The sequence below is a fragment of the Trachinotus anak genome, unplaced genomic scaffold (genome assembly GCF_046630095.1).
Source record: "Trachinotus anak isolate AG129_WGS33_773 ecotype Australia unplaced genomic scaffold, CSIRO_AGI_Tana_v1 ptg000032l, whole genome shotgun sequence".
Taxonomy (NCBI): domain Eukaryota; kingdom Metazoa; phylum Chordata; class Actinopteri; order Carangiformes; family Carangidae; genus Trachinotus; species Trachinotus anak.
The window spans coordinates 8,100,854-8,123,932 of NW_027273883.1; the positions used below are offsets into that span (position 1 = coordinate 8,100,854).

Sequence of the window (23,079 nt, forward strand, 5' to 3'; positions counted from 1 at the left end):
CCCTGCCAGCACACATGCATATTCGTGGAGGTGAAACTAACATGCTTAGTTGTTGTTTTCCTGCTTTGCCATTCTTCAGGGAGACTTAGTTCTGGTGTGGATTTGCTCCCTTTGCGCCCGCAGCTATGTGCCTGTGTCTCTGGGAGAGGGATGGCATCAGCTAGCATCGCATGGCAGCAGTTCAAACCATGGTTCCTTTTCTGTGGGCGCTCCTGTTCAGGAAAGTACATTGCTGGGGGAGGTTGCTATCTACCTTCCCTTCCTTTATTTCTTCTTCCATTTTTTTTTTGATTTGCTTTAATTCCATTCTTTACCCCCACCCTATGTCTGCGCCTCATCCCTGCACAAACATCATTCTGCTTGCTACACTCAGGGATGGCCAATGAGATGTTTTCTCTTCAGCAAACTGGGCTGCTTGCATTAGAGAAAGACAGGGAAGTGAGGTTAGATAAAATACACAGAAGAAAACGCAGAAGTCTGTATTAAAATAAAAAGAAAAAAAGAACTCACTCTGAAATGTGATCAAAGACTAGAAGTGAAAAGGAGATGTGGAAGAGGATAGCAAAGACAGATGGGATTCACCACTGTCAAAAGAAACCAAGAGGTGTCTGTTAGCGACAAAAGGTTGCTCATCCTATTGCCACCCCAGCCTTATCCCTTTAGTGTAGCGCGCTGGTTTTAGGTTTGTGGAAAGACTACAGCGTGAAATTCTGCTAAGCATGGTTGGGAGCCGCGGAACATGGAACACGGATGAGCTGGGATTAGGGAGGCCCAAAGCCCTCCCTTCATCTGTGCCTTGTAGGGCGCCTGTGATCTGGATGGCGCTCAGTGGGTGACACATGCCTGTCAATGTCCACCGACTCGAGGTCTTGTGTGCAGTGACATGGCCACACGCCACCTCCACAAATCCCCCCACTCTCCCACAGTGCCGCTCATATATACACCTCTGACCACCCCTCCGCCCTCTGTTTCCAATCCCCGTCTTTATCTCCCCTCCTGTTCCCTCTCCACATGACTATGTGTTCTTACTGTGATCTCATCACGTCTCGAACCACACTAGGCCACTTAGCCAGATGTATGTGCTGGTGGATGTGTTGTGTGTTTACATGGGATGTTCGCCTGTGTGTCCACATCAGGCTTGGCCTTAAAGTAAAATAATGTAGCACAGTGCATGGGTGAATCTATTGTCCAAGCTCAGTCTTTGTGTGTCCATTTAAGTGCACTGATGATCATGCATCTCAAGGGCTCATATGCTGTCCTCAGCCCTTAAGCTCTCCTCGCCGTCTCCTCTTTTTGTCCTGTCCTCCTGTCCTTAAGGCCAGCCATACTTGCGCACGCTTTTCATCTGCAGTCAATACCTATTGAGCTGTTCATGAAAGGGAAATGACAGCTAGTTCATAACTTCCAAGGCTGATCGATAAGCACCTGCACTGGCTCAACTCATTCCTGAATCACTCCTCTCTCCAAGAACTCACCCCCCAACTTCCCCACCACCACCCTCCCACCCCCAAAACCACCTTCTTATACACAGCATACCTGAGTGAAAAGTAGGCCTTAATTTACGTGGATGTTAACACAGCACGAGAAGCTGTGCAGTATGTTCTCTAGCATTATGAATGATACAGTAAGTGCTTCAGTACAAAAGAGGCTGTTATTTATACTTGACCTTTTAGCAAGTGATACATAAGTGGTTATTACACAGTTGTTTCTGGAGAAAATTTAATCCCAATTAAGACTGTAAAGCGTCAGGATACTGTGATTTATATGGTGTAAATTTGTGCCTGGGTTTTAAAGTAACTGAGGATACATTCATAAATATCATGCATTTGTGAGGGTGTGTGTTTGACTGGTGCATGTATTCTCTCAGTAAGTGTGAAAGAAAAGAGGAAGAACTGCTGCGCTGTACATAGTATTGACTTATCAGGTGAACTCAGGTGAAGACTTTCATCCTGTGAATCCACGGGTCTTGAAGGGAAGACACAGATGAATGGGAGGCGGTTAAAGGGATTTTTAAGTATTGAGTCAACGACTGAGATATTGATACTGAACTGTTCAATATAAGTAAACTGAAACTAATATTAAACACATGTGGACAGTTTGCTTGACAGATTTTATAGGTGTGTTTACATGTTATGTATGAATAGGTGTAACATCGCTATAAAATTTCTTACTTCTGCTCTCATCATCTATATTTTCTGTGTATTGTTGTGCTTCTGCACTGTTCTTGCATATGACCGTCAATGGCTCAGCATCTCAGAGGTGCACTGCAGTCGGAACAAGGCCTGCAGCTCTCCAAAACACAAACACTTGTCCCCTGAGTCCAAGGATGTCGACACAGAAGACAGAGGAGTCTTTGTGGGCCAAACTAAGAAACCTCAGTGCCAGGAGCTGAGGAGAGGAAGAGAAACTAAGGTGGAGGGAAGGTTTGGCAGATAAATGATAAATATCTTTGCCTACTTTTTTCAAACATGAAGTGGGAAAAAAAAGCTTTTCCTTGCGAAGCTTGAAATGCTGAACTTTGTCTCGGCCTGGTTGCGACCAGCCAGCAGGCAGCTGTGGCTCCGACACTTTGCTCTATATCTCTCACTCTCTCTCCCTTTCTGATGCTTTCTCCCTCGACCTCCCGTTCAAAGCAAAGTTGGCTCCTTATTTATGTGCAAATTTGCTCTTAGGCCCTACGAGGGTGGCGCGCATGCTGAATCTCTCCTTTCTGGGCTTTAGCAGATTATCCTGCTGCTCCCTTTGGTCCCCGTCGCCCTAAGCCCAGCTGCCCCGACCTTTTGTCATTGAGACTTTCTCTTCTCGCCTTGGTGTCTTTCTTTACCTCTCTCCCCCTCCCACCCCTTTCCACCATCCCTCTCCGTGCCCCCCCCCTTCCATGCCGCAAGGTCTGAACTCTCCTATCCTGCTCTAGACGCCACAGCCATCACCCTCCTCCTCATCTTCCTCTTTCCCCCTCCTCCTCCATCTTGTCCCTTGCTTCTCTCCCCTGTCTCCTGCCTCCCTCCTTCACTCCCTCTCAAAGGGCCATTATATCGCTCTCTTCATGGACAAAGGACCCTGGAGAGACGGAGAGAGAGAGAGAGAGAGAGAGAGAGAGAGAGAGAGAGAGAGAGAGAGAGAGAGAGAGAGAGAGAGAGGGGGAACATGGCTGGTGCTTTGCTGCTCCCTCGTTCCTAATCGATGAAAGTGGCCCACGTGGAGCTCTGAAGGCTAATCGATACTCTTTTTCTCCCTTTTTTTTTCTCCTTATCTTTTTTCTTGACCGTCCGTTTTGTTGCTGACTCTGACAAAACGTGATGGCAGCGCAGAATAAGTGAGGGGGGATGAGAGGTGGGAGGATGTGTTTGGAGGGGACCCCCCTTGATCACTTCTCTCTGGGGGGGTTCCAGAGGATTGGTATACATGTGTGTTACTGTAGGTGTGTGTCAGCATGTGCCAAACAAGTTTGTGTGTGTGTGTGCGTGTGTGTGTGTGTGTTGGGGGGGGGGGGGGGGGGGGTGAATGGTAGAAGAGTGGGTGCTTGGAAAAGCGAAGCTGACAAAAAATAGAGAATAAAATCAACAATGTGACCTCCGCCGACCCCATCTGTATCCCTACACTGGTCTTCCATCCCATCCCACCCGCCCAACACATTTGCCCCTTTTTTCTTGCTGTTGCCCCCCTGCCGGGTTAGGTTGCTGAGCAAACAGAAGGCAAAGAGTTGACTCTTTCTCTGCCTCAGCTCACCGTATGGGCGCATGGAAGGATTTGGGAAGCCTCAGCCTGCTAAGCCACTTCATTGTATTCTTCTCCATCTTCCCTCTCTCACCTCTCCCCTCTCTTTGTCTTTGGCTGTTCTCACACTATCTGCGTCTGGGGCTCTGTCTAGTCCACATCAATATAAAGGTGGTGTTGTCATAGGAAGACTAAAAAATCAGTTTGACACACAGAAAAGTTGATTTTCACAGTTTTACCATCCTTAGACAATGTAGACAGACAAATATTATATTGTTGCTGACTTTCTAACAGAATAAAAAAATATTGGGAAGGATGTTTAAGATGGGAGATTATTTTATTTTGTTGGTTTAAAAACTCATGTTGTTTTTATGGTATGTGTGGTAGATTAGCCTGAAAGCTACTGTACAAAAGACGTTGCAGTTACCAAATAAATGTTTTAGTCTAGAAGTATTTGTTAGTGTCTATGTACAGTATATGCGTGCATATAGGCTGTTTGGCCCACAAAAATATTTAACTGAATAACTGAAGCAAAATTGTCCAATTGATGTGTAACTTATCTCCTAATAGTTTTCTGTATTCCTATACTTGCCTATGACTCGCACACACACCTGCACACACTGAGAGTACCAACAAGACAGTGGTGGACCTCAGTGGTGACAATGCACCTTACAGTCTGAAGCACAATGACACAATTGTTGCAAGATGATGGACAATAATCTTGATCCATCAATTATTATAATCACCTATTCCATAACTGATGTTATAAAATAATTTTCATACATGATCATTTTTCTGCAATTTTTTCATTTTCTTCTATTTTGAAGACACTGCAAATGAAACTTTAAGATAAATTGGATGATGATTTCATTTAAATTAAATGAGGTAAAATGGATTTAGACCGAGGAAACATGTTCTCTTAGTCTAACTATCTCGCTCTCAAACACACACACTCGCACACGTACACATCACATGTGTAACACTGCACCTCGAGGACCTTGTGCCTCCCCCCTCATTGCTTCACACACCTGTCTAACTGGATATTTAACAGCTTTTTCCCTTCACCATCACCCTCCCATCACCAGCAGAGAGAAACAATTACGCTCAACTCTGCCACTGAAATGACAATGCGACATCCTCTTTACTTTACACCACCCGACTGTTAACTGTATGTGGTAATTACCTTTCTGCAGCATCTTCACAGTCACTTTATTAGTCTCCTAACAAGGCTTTTTAAAATATAAATAACAGCCAATGAAATGGCAATTAACCTTGCAAATAGGTATAAATGACTGTCCAGGAGACAAGGGTATTGACAGGCACTGTCAGAGTGAGGGAGGGAGAGAAAGAGAAAGAGAGGGAGAGGTGGGATAAAGAGGAGGAAAAAGGCAGAAAGAGAAACATGGAGCGAATGGTGGGAGATGATGCAGCCCATAGGCAAACTGCTCCCACGGGCCATTGTTTGTTGTGTCTGTGCTGGACCATTGTTTCGGTCCCTATTAACCTCTTGGCCCTCCGCGCGAGAGCGGGAAAGGATGGGCGGATTCAAAATGACAGACATGGCCTAGTGACATGGGAGGTGAGGAGTGGTTTTAACAGGGGCTTAGGGGCAGTGGGGACCCTTGTTGTCTGGCTAAATAAGGGGGGGGGGGGGGTTGCAGGGGCTGTGTGTGTACGTGAGAGAGATAGAGAGTGTGTTTCTGTGCGTGTTAGGATGGAAGGGGGGGGGGGGTATCTAGCTGACCAGAAGGGGGAGGAGTGGACCGGCCCAAGTCTAGTCTGGGTAATGTGATCTCTGCAGTCTGTTTAGCTCAGACAGACGGTGCTGGTGGTTCTCCTGCCCTTGGGTCTGCTCTCGCACTTGGAGACTTTTACACTTGGTTTGAAACTTTTTAATTTGGTGGATTTAAATGTTGCTCTGCAAAGTGGTCACTTTGATCAATATAGTTTGATAGTTGATATAGTTGAATTCCTCTGTGGAATATTGTAGTAGTACTACACTCGCCTTTCTCTCCATGGTGAAAAATATCATGGTTGACATGACGGTCGTCCTCATAGCCAGTGCCAGCATTCAGCGCAGGTTCAGGAAGTAGTGTGCCCTTTATGTATTGTGGTGGGTCTGGAAGTCAGGGTGGTGGGAAGGTGTGTTATGTGTCTGACTTTTATGCAGGGGACCATCAGAGTTTATGTCTTGTTGCAGACCTAAAATTCATGTTCCTCTTTTTATAAACAGAAACCATTATCTTTCTCTCACATTCAAAATCTAGTTTTTTTTTGTTATCTAAAGTTAATCATACCCTAACCATAGCTTATTTGCCATAACAGTAGTTTTTCCATAACCTTAACCAGACTTTAGTTGCCACTTGCAGATACAGTGAGTGAAAATTTCATTAAATGTATTCAGGGGCTTTAGAGAATTGTCATATATCACCATTCTTGTCTAGCGTTATGATTGTGGTTGTATACTGTAATTGTACAACCACAACTCTGTGCTTGTGTCTTTGAAGAATGATCTTTCCTCTTTTTCTTTTCCTCTCACATTTCTTTTATTGCTGTCATATTGTGCTTACGTTTTTCCTGATCTGAGTCAAGAATAGAAGGTGGGGCATGTTGTGCACATTGTATAACCTTCTGAGATGATCCTGTGATTTTGGGATATATAAATAAACTTGACTTGATTCTCACATTCTCACACACACACAGCCAGACAGCCAGCCAAGCATCCAGCGCTGCCTGTTGTATTTAAAGGATCTTGTTGAGACCAAAACAAAAGTAAATTGACAATTACAAGACAGTAATGTAGTTTGCACAATGTATATTACAGTATTTGTTTGCATGGCATCCTTTTGCCATGTTTAAATGATTATAACTGTCTATTTCAATTAGAGTAAAAGTAGATATATACAGTACAATACGATGCCTTTCAATACCAGATTCTGTTGTAGGATTTATGGTAACACCAACGAAGATATGACTGAAAGTTTAGTCTGTTAAACATTAGAAATGTATCCAGTGTGGCAGGATCCTTCCTCACCTTTCTCTCCATGGTGACAGAAGAAATGGCTTTTTGTCCCTCACAAAACCACTGCTCCTTCATGAATACATGCAGTGCCGTGTGAGTCAGTGTGTCACATCAAGAAGTCGCCAGGAAAAACCTCTGTTGCTTTACATGGGGAACCAGTATTTCCTGCATATGACAAACACAATCCCTGCCTCCTCCTATGTGTCCAAGTATTTAAGGACTGCGAGAACAGGAAGGCTAGCCCCTGAGAGCCTTACCTGTGCTCTAGTCAGAAGTGAAACGACAACTCTTTGCCACACATTGAGAGCCAGTGGGAAGAGGGAGCCTGAGGAAGGTAGCCCTGAGAGGATGAACCGTGGGATTTAGAGTCCTGTGGGTAGGGCAGAATGCCAGATATTCTAGCTGAAAGTCCTGTGGATCAGATAAAGCTGTCAAGCAGGGCAGTGAGATGAGAGAGCCATGGGAGGAGGGAGCTTGGAGATGGAGGCCAGGCAGGGAAGCTCAGCGGATAGTAGAGACAGAGAGCTTAGGCTGAGGATCAGGGTTGTTTTACAGGAAAGTGTCAAAGGTAGGGAGAGAAAGAGAGCTGAGATAGCATGTGAGTGGAGAATCAATGAGAAATGGAAAAGTTTAACACAAAATAATTCCCACAAAGATCAGATTAAGAAAGTAGGTTAAACTCAATTTTGGTTCAATTCATATTATGAACAGGAGACAACTGTGTGAAAATAGGTGAAGCTACTGAAATCAGCTGCCACCTTTAAACCGTTTGAGTAACAAGACATAAAGGTTCAGACAGTGAAAATCTCAGAGTAGACTCGACAAGACATATGAGCAGTGTTTAACGTGTCGTTGTGTGTCGGGGCTTCGCTCGTCTGGGGAGCCTGGGAAAGTTGTGTTAAATTACGCAGAAGGAGGTAGCGGGACCCTGTCAGGACGTGGCGTGGCGTTGTGGAGAGTGCGGCGGATGGACGTGGCACTGGGTTGTGCCCCCCGGAGTGCCCTGTCAGGCCTCATGATCGCATTGTGCAACGACACACAGACACTCACACACACACACAATACAGAGGAAGAGGAGAGACTAAAGGGCAAGCGAGGGAACCGTTGACTCTATCTCCCTTCCACATTAACCTTCTGAGTTTTGTGGATTTTAGAATCTTTCCATTTCTGCGTTCTGCACCTTCTTACAGTCACTTGCATAAAGTGATACTCACCAAGCCAGTGCCTCAGCTGTGCCTCAGCAGCACATTGCAGGCTGCTCCCTGCACAAAGCTGACACTTGTTGTGGTCTGTTCATGTCCAACTTTCAACACTTGGCAGTTCGCTGATGATAAAAAACTATTTCTATTTGGAGATGTTATCAATTTGAAATCATCCCTATTTTGTATTATGTACGTATATGGCACACAAATGGACCACATAGACACAGAGCTGTTGTGAACCCATAGCTAGCCAGTTCTGTGGTGGTCAGTTTGGGTAGATAGGCTGCTGTTCAGTATTGCAGCTGCACCTTATAATTATGCTCATAAACTCTATGTATTTTTACATTCAAAATGTTACCCAGACTACTTTTGGTGTGCATGCAAAGTCACTTAAAGTTCATTAAGACTGCACTAGGCACAGAATTTCCAAATTCCCTTGCATTTTTCAAATAATGGACTCCACAGAAAGTGCTATCATATTGTATGAGACACCTAATATGTACTTGTCCTTGTTCCTTCTCTGTTCTCTTCTGTCTCTATCCACTGATTCTGTCTAACTGTATTTGTCTGCTTCAAGGTGCAAAGAAAATCATTCAGCCCACAGTCTGATGCTCTATTGTGCTGATCAGAGAAGGAACCTTGATGTGAAAAGTTGGTGCTTAGGTGATAGACATGGTCAGACCTTTATGTCGGGATTGCTGCATACAGTAGGTGAATATCTCCATCAGGCATGTCTGCAGCAACGCTGTTGAACGAGGTATGGAAAATGTCTTTGATGGTTAGGGTGTGGAGCCAATTGCATTTTGGCATTCAGCATATTCCGCAACACTTCAGGGGTTACAAATCGGATTAATAAACGCTTAATTACTTTAAAAGGAAATTCCTCTGGCTTTAATCGAATATTAATCACTGCTTATCGTTGTCTTTTAGTCATACTTAATTACCATGTTTTTCTGCTTTTTGCCTCTTTTTTTTCAGTTTTCTGGCGTGTGCATAGATAAAACGATTAGTGTTCTGCATGGCTGAATCACAGCCTTTATTTCTAATGCACTTGATTATCTTCTTTATCCATCTATTTTTTACTGCATCAAAACCTGTTTTATTTTGGATTGGAGAGACCTTGAATGCATGTTTCTTGCAATTCTATACATTAAAGCATTTTCAAACATAATATAGGAGAACACCATGAAATACATCTCTCTTATGTATGAACACACTGGATGTGGAGAGAATTTAAAATAAGGTGCTGCTGTGTAAAAGTGTGTACAAGCATTGTCTTTCCTTTATGTGAAGGTTTCACATGTAATAAAAGAGATGGTTTTTGAAAAAGCCTAACTACAGGTCAACCTGAGTGGTTTACATTTCTTGTTAATGCAGGTTTACACAGTAGGGTTCACTCTCACTCCCACTGCCCATCCATTACCTGTAGCTGTTCAGCCAGATGGACATTTTGCCAACCTGTCACATGTGGAAGCTGAGGCGTTTGTCTCCAGGGCACTGACTGACCACGCGAACGAAGCTTCGCTGTGTCCAACCCGAATATCCCTTGACATGTCGCTCTGGCACCAAGAGAGTATAATTCAACCTGATTGGCTAGTGCTGCTGGAAGGCATGATTCCAGCCTGTCCAGCACTGTACATCACTGTGGCCCAAGGGCATCGTGGGAAGGGGGGAGTGTGTTATCCTGGTCCAGTTAACACCGGTGATTTAGATGAAGGAAAAGCCCATTAGTTGAAAAAAAATGCATTTTTTTTTTTTTTTGTTATTTTTTTGGGGAGGGGAGGGGGGGGGGCATATCCGACTGTTTCAGCATGTTGTAACAGTTGGCATCATTCAGTGTTTTTTCTCTTTGGAGTTGGAGTTATCTGACCACTTGTTCTTTCACACAGCTTCATTCCCTCCTTGTTACATGCTTATATGTGCAAACGGTGTGCACCCTAGCATGTGCTCCTCTTTTGTTTCTTGATTGTGACACAAAGTGCTATGGGCCAAACTGGGGAGCACGAGGGATGCTTAGCTGATTCTGTCTCTCTCAGTGCCCCCAGATGCCCTGCAGGCTAGAGGAGATGGCCTGGGAGACTTTACCATGTGCCCTGCTTCCATCATATATGACCAGTCCACTCCTCTAGCACTGCAAATGTTATCTGCTATATGTTTGCTAATGTTCGCCAATGTTTGAGCTGCAGTGAAATTCTTCTTGAGCACAGAATGAATTACCAGTGAACCAGGAATCCTGTTATTTCACTGATGCTCATATCATAATGTTTTGCTCTCATTGTATTACTCTTTCAAATTGGGTTGCATCTTTGGTGCACAATTTTGTATATGAGGAATCCATACAGCAAATTTAAGAAAAGTAATATTCCTCTAAGTGAAGAATTATCCTTCTGTTTTGTTTTTACTTTTGTTTTTTGTTTTTTGACTCTCATGAAACCTCCCCTGTCTCTGATATCAGTAATAAGAGAAGGGCTGGCATAGAGCACAGCAGGAAAGTGATTAATGTAGTGCCTTTCTTATGCCACATCCTGGCATGATGCATCCTCTGGTAGGTATTGCCAGCTGGTTCTGCTTCCTTCCTGCAGAGTGTAGGAGTACCAGTCTCTACTGTAATAACAGCAGCAAATTACACCGTCTACAAATGAACTGTGCCACCCTCCTTTCCTTTACCATATCATCTTCAAGGTGGGGTGGGAGGGGGGGGGGGATATAGAGCGCAGCCGATTATCCCCTAATTAACGCTGATACCTCCCCCATGGACAATGTCCCATCTCATCAGTGGGCCGCCAAGTCTTAATGTTAGGTGCTAACTGCCTCCCTCGCATATGTCAGTCCTCGTTAAGGGACTACGCCGTGTGGTAATGTCCTCCCATTTAATGGCTTGTAAAAAGATGGTTAACACTCACTATTTGGCTCCCCTCCTTTTTTTCTTCTGTTCTCGCCACCACAGCGAGATGACAGATACAGTATGATCGAGCACTCTGTGGGGCACGTTAATTGCAGGCGAAAAGTACCTTGGCTTTTGAAGTGAGATAGTAAAAAAAAAAAAAAGATCAGCTCCTTAGCTTTATGCTACAGTGTTAAATCAGCCACAGTTTGGTTACAGGTGATGAGTGAATGCTGTTTGTCTGGCCGCCGGCTCAAATTATATTTGAGGTTAGAAATTATTAGTTGTCCATTACTAAATTATTAATCAGACCAGACTGCTAATTAATAAAGTACAATTTTACCACAGCTATTCCATAATCATCAACTATGACGATTGACACTTGAGTGCGCATTGGTGGAACCTCATCAGCAACCCCACTATCTGAACAATTAAATGTTTTCCTTTTGAACTTCACTTCTGCATTCATTAACCAATAACCACGTCTTAGAAATCTATCACGCAGCATAAGTTTACTCTGCCATTAGTCTGCAAGGCAGTAAAAGCAAATGAACTGTCACTCTTCAATATGCGTATCTTCCCTAGACGACAGTAAGAATTCTTCTAATGTCGAGTGGTGCTTCTTTTTTCTCCCTGCATCTCCTCACTCACCCTCGCCCCACCCCCCCCCTCCATCTATGCATTCGTGTTGTATTATGAAAAAAGCAAACACGATTATTTTTGATTTCCCGTTTGCCTGAGCAGTACATTTGGCCCACCCCTCTCTCCCCGACCCTCTTGATTGAGGGCTAATGAAAAAGCTGTCCTGAGCGTCGCTCCCTCCCTGTATCCATTAAGAATAATTAGACGGGAACAATTTTGATGCCTGTAACCTCGGTGAGTGTGGCTAATGGTGTTATAAATTGCTCCTTGTCCTGGGCCCTGCAAGCATTGCCGGGCGGCGGTGGGGGCAAGACGCTTAATTCAAAAGCACTCTGTCAACAGCACTGATTTGTGTGGTTAATGAGAGCGTTTAAAACAACAGGCGCAGCTCATGCATCCTAATGCCAATGGCAGGAGCAGGTTCGATAAAGAGGCTTGTCCACCATAATTAGCCGCGACAAACGCCCAGGATTAAGAGACAGGGGGCCGAACATAGTGTGCCCTCTTAAAATGGGCCCCTGTTCAGTCTGACTCTCCCTGTGCCTCTCTTTGACTGACTCTCTCCTCATATCCTCTCTTTAACAGCTTGACTAACTGCATTTTTCTATCATCTGTCTCTTTTGGTCTGACAACGTCACTGCCATTTTTTCTTTTACAATTCACTGTGGCTTTTCTGTCTTTCTCTCCTTCCTTATATATAATAATAACATGTTTCTGGCAACAAATCCTTGCGATCGATTACAGTTTGGTTAGGTTTAAGTACAAAAAGACTCTATTAGGTTTAGACACAAAAACATTTTGGTCAGGTCTAGGGAAAGATCATGGTTTGGGTTAAAATAAGTACATCCTTGAGATTAGAGGACCTTTGCCATCATGGTTACAGTAATAAATACACAACAGGCATGGTTAAAAGGTACAATGGGGATGTCCTGTGTTTTATCAACCCATACATCCACTTCAACCTCCTCCCAGCATGGACTTTGTTGCTACTACATCACCTGACTTCCTCTTTTGCTCCAGTCATAATTAGCCTACTATAGCCACTTCAGGTTTCATAAGAATAAAATGTAACTGTGGGTCTTAATAAGCTGCTCAGGGTCGTTATTCAGGGGAGGACGGCCTTGTTTCCGAGATGGTAGAAAGATTTGACTCTGAGAGGACTCGTTGGACCAGTAACTCCATACCTCACTGGTTGGCTTTTACAGCCTAACAGTGAAAGGGTCAGATGGCAGTATGCCTGTGGGTTAAATGCCTCAGGCTAAGAGGAAGGAGAGTCGTAAACTTCACCAATGCCTGAAAGCTGTCTCTTTGTGCTGAGGTGAAGAACAGGAATGATATTCGGACGCAAGAACATTAGGGAAGTGTATGTTGAATTAAATTTTTGGAATAGCCAAAGGAAAAGGAGAGAAGGGTTAGAAAAGGAAAGGCAGATACAGAGCTTGACTCTGGAGTCAAGGGCTTTGATGGCAGTGGACCTGAAACTCTATGGTACAGGAGCCTCTAATGTTTTAATCAGCTGTGGAAGGGTCTTCCAAAGGACTGTGTCTGTGTCTCTGTAATGGATGGAGAAGGAGAGAGTGACAAAGCCAGGCCCACTTTGAAACACATTCAATTCCCCTGTAAATGCATGCTGACAAGATTAATTGAGCATTGCAAATGGTAAACTCTGAAACCCACACCTCAAAAAATGGACTCATGTGCACATAGATACACACAGATGCAGATGTTGACACTCTGATGCACACATCCACACAACCACACATAAACACACATCCAAACACTCAGATATGCATACAAACACATGTATTGTGTTCACAAGAAAACATTAGTTTGCACACACCAAAAACTATGCACGCACAGACACACACACACACACACACACACACATACACACACACACACACACACACACAGAGAAGTACAAATAGATGCACACCCGTGCTGGCCTCCCTCAGCCTACTTCCACGTGTCTTGCCCAACACAAATGACTTGATGGGCAGTTAAATGCAGGGGTCGGGGGTTAAATGAACATCGTTGTTTATGAGGATGCAGTGTGAATCCATTTGCATTCTAATATTCCCTCTATTCTGAAAGACACACACATGCACACACACACAGGGCCCGTTACGGGCAAAAGGGAGGGTGCGAGAGGAGGGGAGATGACTGGTGGACGGCTTGTTTTAAAATCCCATTATCAAGTTATTTATGGAATTCATGGCCTGACAACCTCTGTGACCTTGTTTTGTTAAACATGAACCAGACACGATTCCAGCACGTGGTGCTGCCTATTAGCTTTTGTTTTCAATAGCCTTAAAATGTCAGCAACTTCAATCACCCCTTGGGCAGCTTTCCTCTTGTGTGTTTTGGCCCTCATCAAATGGACACATGGTACACATACACAAACACGGTCTCGCACATTTAGACATACACATCGATACGGACACACATGCATACGCACACAATCATTTGCTCACATAGTGTGCCTGCATGTAAATATGAACACTTGCATGGAAATGGAGAAATGTACACACAAGCAAACACACAACCTACACAAACACAATTTTAAAGACATGCATGAACACACATGTCTGACTGTCTAACTATCCCAAAACCAAGGCATCCAGACAGACATTGTCCCATCCAAGACCAGACCCCATTATTCCCTGTCTGTATTTGTGTTTGTTTGGAATTTAACCCAAACTCTATGACTAGTCATGGGCTGACCAGCACACAAGGATGAAATGCATGCAAATCCCAACAACCTCTTTATCCTAATGTGCCTGTTTAAACATGGAAGGTCCATTCGTTTCCCTTCAGCTATCAGCACCGCACATCAGTCAATCACCACTCATTACATGTAAACAAACTGAAGGATTATTCAAAGATGCTGCTGTTCCTGTGACGTGTGAGAGTTTCTGGTGGGAAATAGGGTGTAAGATGAAGTGGCTGCTGGTTTGCAAGGTGGTATACAAAAATGGACTTCACTTGGTGAAATAGTGGATGTGTTTGCACGATTCTTCAAAGTTTTTGTATAATTTTGTGACTGAGCAATTCCGTACCTGCCGTGACCTGCATGTGGGCTGCCATCTTTGGCAGTGCAGAGGGTGGTGTCAGGGTCTGGCTGCTCTCTGCTTCACCACACTTAAAAACAAAACCAACTTACACAGAATTTGGAAATACGCATGACCTGCATGTGGGCTGCCATCTTTGGCAGTGCAGAGGGTGGTGTCAGGGTCTGGCTGCTCTCTGCTTCACCACACTTAAAAACAAAACCAACTTACACAGAATTTGGAAATACGCATGAAAACTAAGCCTGAAAGAGAAATAAAGTAATTTAGTGACTCTAAACACTGATATTCTGTAATAAATCTAAGTTGTTTCAGAACTTTTCATTGCTGTTTCTACATTTGTCTACACACCAAACTTTATGGAATTCAGCACTTGAGTCAGGATGTGCATATTGGCAAATAACCCCCATCATTTTGAATTTTATTTATTTCTTGTATTTTATCATTATTTTTGAATTTTACAAAAAAAATGCACAAAACAACACAAAACACAACAATGATACAGTAAATTATCCTAAAACTCAAGAGAAGCACCAGATTATTCATGACTACATGACGGATCCTTCTCAGTGCATTTGTATTGTTCGAGGGGGAAGTACGTATATGCATTGTTCAGGAAGGCCTCAAAATTTGGTGAAATCAACCCTTGCACTCCAAGAACATCCTCGGCTCTCAGTAGTCAGAGAGGCACACAGCTGTTCACCGTTTCCCTTTAATGGTTGCAGTGCACACTATATTATGAAATGTTTAATTCCTTAAACACGTTTCCACCTCCAGTCCCTCATTCCTCAAGTTGCTCCCCCATTTAATTACACCATTCACTGCCTGAATATTTGGTGTTTATCTTTTTTAAAATTTTTTTAATTTTAGTGAAGAACCGAGACGAGATCCTTCAGTTCGATAGTGTCCCTTCATTCCATCATCTCTTTTTTTGTTATTTCCCCACAAAACTCTCAGCAACGCCACTGGCAAAGAGCAAGTGTTTGAAGAGGGCAAAAGTAAAATCGAGCCACAGACTGCCCCTGTGTGTCTTACATTATTCAACAAGGCCCCAGCTGTGAGGCATAGAAAATTAAATCCCCCTCATTGTAACATATGCCAGCTAAAAGACTTTAACACTAGTGTGGGCCAGTGCCACCAGGCATAAACAGACTAAAACAACAACAGTTAAACAGCCCTTGTGTACTTCGTGATACTTTTCTAACCCTTTGAGAAGATCAAGCCTAAGACTGATTAACATTTAGTGATCAAATGTGGCAACTATAAGGTCTGCCACAGGCCAAACTTCTCTACTCAGTGTCAATCCATTATATATTGGTAAAAAGATATGGCTAATGGTCTTGGAAATGAATACATTATCCTTGGGTTTGTGTGGAGGCTGCAACACTAGCCACTCAACCAGCACATTAACAACTGTTTGAATGTTGATCTTTCACAATCTCTCTGAGACTGAAACACACACTTTATTTTACAGTAAAACACAAAACCACACAGGCATCATATTAAAGAACTGATTTCACAAACTGTGGGTTAAAATCTCTCTTTGAAGGACAGAGAGGATAAATTCACAGCAACAGTGCATGTCAGCAAACACAGCAAGAACACTTTGAAACACTTAAAAACATGTCTTTACTGTTAAAATGTAGATAAAGTGTAACGGACCAAGCAGATCAACACTAGGATGTAGTGTTTTAGATTTAAAAAAATATGGACTTTTATTCATTTACAAAATTAGGAAACACACACAAAAAAAAAGAATATTTTGAACAGGGCTGGTAAAACAGGTCAACAAAACAGAACTGAACCAAAATGCAGCAAATTCAACTGCAAGAGAACTGAACAACTCACTTAAACAGACCGACTTAACTTAATGACGCATGGGGGAACATACACTCAGTTGCCAGTTCATTAGGTTCACCTAGTTAAAACTAATGCAGTCTAATACAACAGTGTGGCAATAAATCAACCATATGTGAAGTTAATAACGTTCAGTTTTTATTGAAACTGTTATACAGAGGTGCAAGTTTGTGGTGTCTCATACTCGCAGAATTAATTTCAAAATACACAAAATCAACTTCAGAATACACAAAAAGCACAGTGAGACAGCTACGATGACGCTGAATTAGTGAAGAAATACAAGGTGCAAAAGGTACAAGGCACAATTAAAGTTATATAATTCATTCTCTACACTTCTTAGAAATTGTTTTCAGCCAAGATGCTGTTTTCTGTTGTTGAATTTTTTATTGAATGGATTCAACAGGCACACATCTCTCAACGTGACTTGACATTTTTGTTGACTGAATTTACCCCATGTTGACAGTGCAAGCAACACAATCAGCAAATCACTAGAAGTCCATTAATTTCCTGCAGAGCTGAGTGACAGAGAAAATTCAGCTGATGTGTGGACCATCAACAAGCTTGCAAACATGGCTCAAGTATTCCAGGTCAGCAGCTGTTGAGAGCTAACCAGATTTCTCTGCTTCCTCGAGTCTCTACCGTTACGTTTTCGCTTCAATAATAACCAATAATTCTGTGTTTAAGGAATAAACTTGTAAGAATAAACTTCACATGATGATTAGAGAAAGTTTGTCTCCTCTGCAGGGATTGATTGTGAGCTCTGACATGATTTTATTGATTTGTTTTTACAATTCATGCAACCTAATTAGAACTTGCTAATTTGCTATGTTAATTCAAAAGAAATTAGCTTGAGGTCAGGCTATGGCAGCTTATGTGCTGTGTTTCTTTGCAGCTTGACTGCAGTGTTATTGTCTTACATTTACTTAGCAAGTTGCAATAAATGGAATGATAGATTTATTTTTATAAAGTATTTTTTTGCCTTTAAATGCCAACATTTTTTTTTTTTGCTGCTATGGCTCTCACATTCAAAAACAATAACAAAGGACAGAGTTTGGTGACATCATGAAGTAGCCTGAGATCATGAGAGTCTTCACCACCATTGCTGTCTTTGTAGTCAACTTACTTCAGTGTTGGTCATTCAGGAGGTTTTTACAGGGAGATGAATTATCCACAGAAGTCTAACTCTCCAAAACAAATTGACCAGGAGAAATCAGTGTTTCTTTGATGCTATTTGGTGGACACAGGATGTCTTGGAGGGGCTGGGAGCTAAGCTGCTGCTAATGTTTGCTCAGCTTGTGGGTATGTATTGTTAAAATGTGGCTTAAAACTGCATAGAAAGTCAATTTTGTCTGCTTCTGGCAGACAACGACAGTACTGACGCATGCACAAAGGGGATAAGACGCCATTGACAGGTGACCAAATCAAACCATGATTGAAATTAAGGATTTCTCTTGGTTTGAAAATTGCTTGAAACATTTGGGATAATGTAGGCATAGTGGCATAAGTGAATTACTGTATTTCCATCTGTTCTTCATTCCCATTACAAAGTTGTTTTCTGATGACGCCTCTAGATTACATATCACAGCTTTATAATGCAGGTGCTTATCAACTTACCTTGCTCATCTGATTCTCCCTGCTCCTGTGTGTTGTAGAAACAGAGGAGGTAATACACAAGTGGCAGATAGGTGTGATGTGATTAATGTCATCCTCTATTGTGATTGATGACTTGAATAACTCCCTGACCTAAAGAGAACATTCTCTATCAAAAGTATAATGCACAGTTACACCTGAACATGCACTGACACGTGTATGCAGGTTATACAAAAATGCACAGACAGCCCTGGGATGTGGTGCAGGTGGTTGTCAGTGCCCCAGGAAAGAGTCATTTTCACTGAGGGACGGGTGCCAAAATAATTGAGCAACACTGAGGTGTAGGCTAAATGATGAACCAAAATCAGACTGAACCACTGATGCACTTGTTTACCCTCCTAACTTAAAGCAGTTATTCTGTACAGTGTTTTTAATATGAAGAAAATCCTATAGATTCTCATAACCTTTTCTAAATTTAATTAAAAGTGTATTTCAGAAAATACAATAAAGAAATTAATGAAAAACAATTTTGACAGTATTACCAAGTGCAGCATGTTCCCAACTCGCAAAGACTCAACTAACAACCAATCAAAACAGCCAGAAAATACAAAGGTCTGATGCATCAAATCACACTCAGATATGTACATTAATGCATGTTTGTCTGAATTCTTGCAATATTATGAAGCTGGTTCTGCTACACAGTGGAAACATTATGGGGATGCCCAGTAACCCTGCTGAGAGTTAATGCTGATATTAAAACATGGTTAACCAGATGTGCAACACTTCAGTTGAAGAATAAACTTGTAAGTGCTCTCAGGTCCACAAATAGAATATTTATCCAGATTTCTCCTATAATTTTGCTTTTTGTGAGTGTGAAAGGTGCCACGTTTGGACTTTCTTTTTTTCTGTGGCTTTTTTCTAAAATTTCTGTACACATTGTGAAGGAGTGTAAACTATATTAGTACTTTTTCGAGTGCATTCAGTACATCAGAGCTGGCACCACCCCTGGTCTTGCATACCACACTTTGGCTTACAGTCTGTATTGAAACTCATCCCTGGATCTAAAGGTGGTCCATGGGGCCTCTTGGGCAGAGAACCTGCTCCTCTCCCTCCACCCCTTACATTAGTCACCTCTCCCGGGAGTGTGTGTATGTATGTGTGTAAGTGTGTGTGTGTGTGTGTGTGTGTTCTAGGGGTGGCAGTGCTCCCCAGTGTAGTGTTGGCCCCAGGCAGCACAAGGTAACATCAAACGATTCTTCTCTTTATGACTTATTTATTTATTATACTGACTCTGTGTGTGTGTGTGAGAGAGAGAGTGTGTGTGTGTGTGTGTGTGTGTGTGTGTGTGTGTGTGTGTGTGTGTGTGTGTGTGTGTGTACGTATGAGGAAGAAAAAGAGTGTGCTGGTTCGTACTTGAACAGGCTTGTGTGCATTTGTCACTGGTGCTGGTTTGTTTTCATTCTGTCCTCAGACAGCACCACTGGTTGCATGAGCGTCCTCCCTGGTGGCAAGCAGAGGAGTCGAGGGAGAGTGGGGGGTCCCTGTAACTCCAACTATGGGAGCTGCACCAGTCGCTGTGCTCCAGCTTCCACTGTGTTCAAAGGAACACATGGGAACCTCCTTCAACTGCTGCAACTACCATCCCAGAGCAGGCAGATACACAGGAACACATAAACCTGAGGAAGAGAGTTTATTGGCACTGTCACCTTGGATGAGTGTAATTTCTAAGACTGGCTTCATGCCATGCGACCTGGGAACGCTTCATGTATGAAACACCCACTGGTGGAGGTGAACATACAAAAAGGCAAATGTGATACATGCAATCCTCCATCATCCAAAGCAAACATACATACCCCCCTCATTTGCTGCCATCACAGATTGAAAAATAAATGAATAATCAGTCGCTATGAAGAGTAGCAGGATGCATTAAGCACACACATCAAACTTGAACATCTTCCTTAGTTTACTTGGTCTTTCCTCTGCAACGGACTTGTATTTTCAATTCTTTGATTAGTTATCCAGCAGGCACTTCCTCATGTTGTGCGCACAGGCTTCCTGACAGCTCAGAAAGCCCCGAGACAATCAGGGCTCCTACCTACTTTACCTGTGATGAATCGCATTACTGTTGGACCAAGTGCCGGCCGAGCCCCTTGCTGAAAAATCGGCCAGCTAAAACGGGCGGACGGGAAGCCGTATGGCAGAGCACTTCGTCCCGACACCTCCCCCACCCCTTCCCTCCCTCCAAATGAATATCCAGTCTCGTCCTCCATAAAGTGCATTAGGCACGGAGAGTCATTAGTACAAATGGGCTCAAGGTACTTCTGCAAGGAGGCTGTGTGTGTGTGCAAGTGTGTGTGTAATGGGGATGTAGATGGGGAGGGGGGGGCCAAGCTGGAGGATGCTTATGTTTCTCCTGCCCGTTGTTTGGCATGCCCACCTAATCCTTTCTACACACACATACACACACCTAGACTGTGAATCTGCACATATCCCTCGCCACCCCCACTCCTCCTCCTCTACTGCCCTTACCCCACCCCACCCACACCCCACACCCCACCATTCCTGTGGAGAAGACAGGGTGCCCCCCTGCCCCTTGTTCTCTCCTGCTGCGATGGGGAAGTGCATCCTCATTTAATAATGTATCAGAGAGAAGACAGAGAGAGAGAGAGAGCTCTGACCCAGACGAATGCAGCCTCTCCATTATTTAGCATTTACAGACACCTTCCAGCTCATTTCTGACTCAATATTTAATATAGCAGTAGGAGAGGGAGGGCATTCTCTAATACTCACACCCACTTGATTTTTCACTTTTAGTTTGTATTTTGGCCTGATGAAAAAAGAAGGCGCATAGACATATTTGTAGACATGCATGAGCCTAACAAAAGGTGAAAAATGGATGAACATGTGTGTGAGGGTAGGTGATATGTCTGTAGACATATGCAGAGAGGAAGTGAAAGGGCTCACAAACACAGAGGAATATGTGCTGTCCCTTGTCTTTAGCCCCTCCTCGCTGTCCTTCTGCTGGGTTGCGTGTGAACAAACAGATTAGAGAGGTGGAAGGGGGGGGGTTATTTTTTAGTTTGTATGTGTGTCTATGTTGGAGGGTGGTGGCGGCGGTGGTGATGGCTGTGGCTGAACACCTTGACGGGGGGTCTTTGGCGTGGAGGCACAGACAGTATTGTAAAGCATGAGCTCTTGTTTGTCAACACGGCCTGCTGGGACCAGTGGCCCCACACCCCACCACCAGCATTCTCCCTTTTGTCTGCCACAGAAATATCTCTGCAACACCTCATGGTCAAAGGTCAGACTCATCCATCCAAACAAAGAGAAAGCAATTGTGGGCTACTATCAGACCCTTTGCACCCCACTGTATTGTACATATACTGTATGCTGGGGTTACATTACAGTCTCGGGTCCTCTCAGGCTGTCTGACAGGACTGGTGCAGGACATGTCCACACCATTGTGGTTTACACTGAAACAGCTGTTTACAGTGAAATTGAGAGTGCACCAGCAAATCAGAAATATTTCTGCTTGTATGACATGAATGTATCTCATATGACATACATATACAGTACTGTTGATGGTGAAGGTGATGAATATGAAATCTTTTTTTCCTCAATGCTCTGACTTCAATCAAAATGTAGCATGATCCATATTTACACTGTACATTAAAATTTAGTTTACATCCTCTATTCTTTATCTAGCCTTAGGAAATGGCCTTTGGCAACTGAATCAAAATGCATTATTTCACAAGATAAGAAAAATTAAGTTCAGTAGACATCCAAGACTGAAATGTTAGATGTACATTGAAGGTGAAGTACTAAATTCATGTCACATTTGAACCCTTGGACTTTTCAGATAGGACCTCTTTAATGAAATGAAACTAATTGTATAGTTAGACCCAACTTAATTCACATACATGGCATTCCTTTTCAGTATTTATTATACTGTTATCCATAGCATTGTTAAAGCAGTAAACAACCATGCTATTATTTATCCCTTACCAACTGTAGGTTACTAATATATTCATTTGTCAGCTAACTGAGAAAGCATACAACACAAACAAACCAATGAAAGGTGTGTGTGTGTGTGTGTGTGTGTGTGTGTGTGTGTGTGTGTGTGTGAGAGAGAGGTTTCCCATGACTGCTTGAGAATGCTGCAAGGTGGTTAACAGGTTGGGAGACAACATCGCATGTGCCTGCAAATATAAGAAGAGGGAAATTTGCACCTTTTTTGAAGTTGCTTTTGGTGTGTTTAACTGTGGACTCAATTCACATGAAATATTTATCACACTCTTGACTTTTCAGAGGAAGTAATGAAGAGAAAGTGTTTGCCTGTATGCATTTCTCTGCCTGTCCACACGTGGGTATGCATTCACACACACCTGTGTCTGAGTTCACAAAACTGGTACACATAAATGTGCATGTTTAAGTGAATGCTCACGTGCACATACAGTATATCAGGGCTTTAATCACAGCCCAGGGTGACACACGGGCAGCAGCTGGCTTAAGACCGATGACTTTTAACCTGGTAGACATGTCATGCTTGTGTATCATTAGTTGCGAGCGAAGGAAGAGAAGGACGTGTTGAAAGAACACAGGCTCTTTATATGCAAATACTTGGCCCTGGCTTGTCAGGGCTCACCTCTGTCCCTGCGACAACAGCAGGAGCAAGGAAACAGAGAGAGTGATACAGAGAGGGAGAGGTTTGCCAGTGGACTCTTATGGGAAAACCACTAGCCAATGTAAATAATGCTCAGGCACCATCCAGGAGGAAGCAAATGCAAATTGGATGGATGTACCTGGTTATTTATTGTTAAATCACCTGGTTGGTCAGTCACTCCTTCCATCTCCTGGCCACCTCTATCTTGATGTTATTGCTGATCTTGTGTTTTGCTTTCACCTTCCTTTTCTTCCCTGCCTGCTTTTTTTGTTCTCACCGCTTATACTATTGCACTTGACACTTGTGAGATGACACAAGAGCAAAATGCTGCTCTTACAGTATGGAGTTATTTAACTTTGGGAAAAAGCTCCTCAGGCAGTGTCATTTTTCAGGTTGTGTTAAAATCACTCTGGCAGGGATGATATAAATTACCT

General features: G+C 43.1%; 1 long non-coding RNA gene across 1 annotated transcript in view; it reads left to right on the forward strand.

Moving 5' to 3' along the window:
* The window catches only part of LOC139613353 (uncharacterized), a 123,643-nt gene extending 102,664 nt beyond the window's left edge, over positions 1 to 20,979 (forward strand). Inside the window, exon 3 of the long non-coding RNA XR_011686731.1 lies at positions 19,454 to 20,979. This is a non-coding gene — a long non-coding RNA (uncharacterized lncRNA). The remainder of the gene's footprint in view (positions 1 to 19,453) is intronic.
* Positions 20,980 to 23,079: the final 2,100 nt, after the last annotated feature.